This window comes from Capsicum annuum, chromosome 5 (genome assembly GCF_002878395.1).
Source record: "Capsicum annuum cultivar UCD-10X-F1 chromosome 5, UCD10Xv1.1, whole genome shotgun sequence".
Classification (NCBI taxonomy): Eukaryota; Viridiplantae; Streptophyta; class Magnoliopsida; order Solanales; family Solanaceae; genus Capsicum; species Capsicum annuum.
In genome coordinates this window covers 125,091,631-125,095,478 of record NC_061115.1, presented here as the reverse complement: position 1 = coordinate 125,095,478, position 3,848 = coordinate 125,091,631, and the positions used below count along the sequence as shown (strand labels likewise).

Sequence of the window (3,848 nt, the reverse complement as noted above, 5' to 3'; positions counted from 1 at the left end):
ACCTATAGACCTACCCATCTAACCAACTTGTAGTTGAATATATGTTGATCTCGACGTGATAACAATCAGATTATGGTTGTGATAAGAATAGAGGTACTGCACATTAGCTTAGGATTCCTTGTTATTGTGTATATATATACGGTTTCATGTAAAACACATTCATTCAATAAGGAAAATATCCGGTTGATGCAAATAGTGTTCTAATTATTATTTTCTTCAAGATCTTCACGTTAGTATACATTAACATTGCAAGACAGAAAAAAATCTATTTACCAATAATCCTGGAAATCGACTCTCAAGGCACTTTAAAGGTTATTCAGTTTGATAAGTGATTTGCAGATTACTGTTGCATAAGGCAGGAGCAGAAGTGAAACACGTCTACAAAGAGGCCAACTTTGTGCATTAAACTTCTCGTATAACAATCCCAAAGAAAATACTTAGCTAGTTGAAACTACTAGGCAGTTCTTGCATGTTTCCAGACTTTCTTCATCCATTCAATGCATTCATCAGCAATACCAGAGGGATATGTGTTGGAATTACTTAGTTTCTCTCTATTGCATATTTATGCACATTTTGTTGTTTATTATATCTAAAAATTACACAAATACACAACTTATTTTTTCAATATTATAAAAAATCCCAACTTCCTAAACATATTACAAAAATCCCAACATATACACAGAATGCTATGTAGATGTCGCCTATGTTATGTATATTAATAGGAAGAGAGAGTAAAGTAACTAAAAAAGTGAAAGAAAGTATAATTACTTCAAAAAAAAAGTTGGGATTTATGTTATTTATACTTATTATATTTTCATCTTATACATGTAGGCCCAGCTATATATATAGCAAGGGACCAGATATTTTGGGTCAAGTTGTATTTTTCATTTCTCAGATAGAAGAAATGTTGCTCTGACTTCTCTCTTCTTTCTCTCTCTAGAAATTTCTATTAACTCACATTTTCTCTCCTTGTTCAATTCGATTATCGAAAGTTAACGATATGCAAGCTGCCACAGCAGCAACTTTTGTTGCCATACTCTGATAACTGCCCCCGAGCTATTAATCAGCAAAATCTCCATTATTTTTTTCCATTCACCAGTGGTTTCATTTCCCAAACTTTCTCTAAACCTAGCTTCATCACTGCATTCTCTACTATCTTAAATAATCTACTTCTCTTCTCCAGTTCAACGTTCTCATTAGAGAAGTTTGTAGAGGAGGATACAATATCAACAGGATGCAAGAGTAGAGATAGAAGAAGAGCAATGCGCCAAAATTCTTTAATTTCTCGAAGCACCATTCCAGTCAATGTTCTAAGTTTCACATCAATTGGAACATCAATTATATCTCTCTTCCAATCAACATCTAGAACTTGGGTATCTTCATTAGAAACAAGTGACGGAATCAAGGTGACAAATTTCTTAGCTGCATTATTCAAGCTTATGACCATTTCCGCATCACTGACCTTCAACTGGAGTGAATTACGAAAAATATAATTGACAACTGGAATCTTTTTTGCATTATTTTCACTATAAATGGTCTCATTGAATGGCAAAAATAATGCAGCAAACAGGCAAGGTCTCTTTTAATCATCTGGAAATGCGGAGTAATCAATAAAGTTCAAAAGCCTCTAAGCTGAATCCAAGCAAGCAACACGCAACCTATCACATCCATCGCAAATTTATAATTCACAACCAGAAGGAAGACGAAATACAGTAGAAAATAATTTCAAGTTGGCAATAGAAGCCATTGCTTCGACTGGTTAATTACCTGCAGCGACGAATATAGAAATTTCATTGAGGTGTACAAGATTTAATATATTATACTCACTCCATTGCAATTTATTTATTTTACTTTCTTTTTTAGTTCGTTTCAAAATGAATATTTTTTTTTACAATTTTTTAATTTCAACTTTACCCGACATACTCAAGACTACAAGATTAAAGTATATTTTCATATATTCCACATATCTAGATTTGAAAGTCTTATTAATTACGAATTAGGAGGCGTTTAGCCATAAAACTTTTTTACTTTTTCCCGGAATGACCTCCGAAAAGCATGTTCATCCATGAAATCCCAAAAATTTTAGGAATTTGAAAAATACAACAATATAGCCAGTGTATATCCACAAAGTGGGTTTTGGGGAGGGTAAGCATACACAATCTATACCATCACTTCACATGAGGTAGATAGGATGTTTCTGATAGACTCCGGCTGAGGAGGGTAAGCGTACGTAGTCTATACCACCACTTCACATGGTGTGGCCGTTTTTTGTGATCCGTTCTTCCGTTTTTTTAGTAGTGTAGGTCAACAATGCAACGGCATTGATATTGCCCTTGACAACTTGTATGGCAGAGAGTTTTGTAACAAAGTAAACGACTACTTATCAGAAACAAACCAGAAAAACCTAGATGTCGGTTTCATATATACCATGCAATCCCGAACAATCAAAGCACTTAGAAACCGTAGCAATGCGCAGAAGCAACACATGGATTAATTTTGTCAACTTAAGAGATGAAGAATACAACAAAGACAACTGTATTCCACCAAAGATGAAGTTTCATAACCAAACATAAACTCCAATTTTTTTAAAAAAAAATTGTTAGAGAGAACAAAAACTACTTTTTCATATATCCTCGCAGTTTTCGTGGGCAACCACCATCTAACTTTATTAGATTCCGTGTAGGTCTGAAACCAAACAAATAAATCGAACTAGGGATTATATATGTAAAGTCTTGACTTGTATTACCTGGATGCGTGCTGAAAATTATAAGATCAATTTCATGTCCACTGCATTCTCTGCTAATTCTATTCGCAATAGCATACCTCACTTTTCATCTGCAGCTGCCTTCGTTAATTTATCATCTAACACAAACACAAACCTCGCACCAAAATGAATTGCTCTTAGAAACACAAACCCAAACCTCGCACCAAAATGAATTGCTCTAAGTACTCTAAGTGGATCATCCAAAAAAGTTATCATTGCATCTAATGGCTTATAATTTTTTCAGATTTCAAATCTGCAATTCCTCTCCCTGTAAGATTTTCTATTGACTTTGTTCTAATTATGTTATAAAACAAGCTATTAATCGTCAAATCTCTTCGTTCTACATCAACTTCCAGAGTGCCAAACTTCATCTTTGGTGGAATACGGTTGTCTTTGTTGTATTCTTCATCTCTTAAGTTGACAAAATTAATCCATGTGTTGCTTCTACGCATTGCTGCGGTTTCTAAGTACTTTGATTGTTCGGGATTGCATGGTATATATGAAACCGACATCTAGGTTTTTCTGGTTTGTTTCTGATAAGTAGTCGTTTACTTTGTTACAAAACTCTCTGTCATACAAGTTGTCAAGAGCAATATCAATGCCGTTGCATTGTTGACCTACACTACTAAAAAAATGGAAGAACGGATCACAAAAAACGACTACACCATGTGGTCGGTTTTTTATTTAAAAAAAAATAAATAAATAAAGCGAGTGGTCGCTTTTATATTTTAAAATTTTAAAATAATCATTTCAATAATTTTTATATTAATTATTATTTGTTTTACAAATAAAAGTTAAAAAAATAACAAAATCGACCACTTGTGATCGGTTTCTGTAAAAAATATAATTAAAAAATATTTTTAAAAACCGACCACTTGTGGTAGGTTTTTAAAAATTCTTTTTTAATTAATTTTAAAAAAAAGTGGTCTGTTTTTTATTTTTTAAAGAAAAAAATTTTTAGAAGAAAAAAAAGAACCACATATTTTAAAATTTTCAAATAATCATTTCAATAATTTTTATATTAATTATTATTTCTTTTACAAATAAAAATTTAAAAAAAATAACAAAATCGACCACTTGTGAT

The 3,848-nt window shown here is 32.4% G+C and overlaps 1 pseudogene; it reads right to left on the bottom strand.

Moving 5' to 3' along the window:
- Positions 1-454: 454 nt before the first annotated feature.
- Positions 455-3,848, bottom strand: part of LOC124898532 — an 8,234-nt pseudogene continuing 4,840 nt past the window's right edge.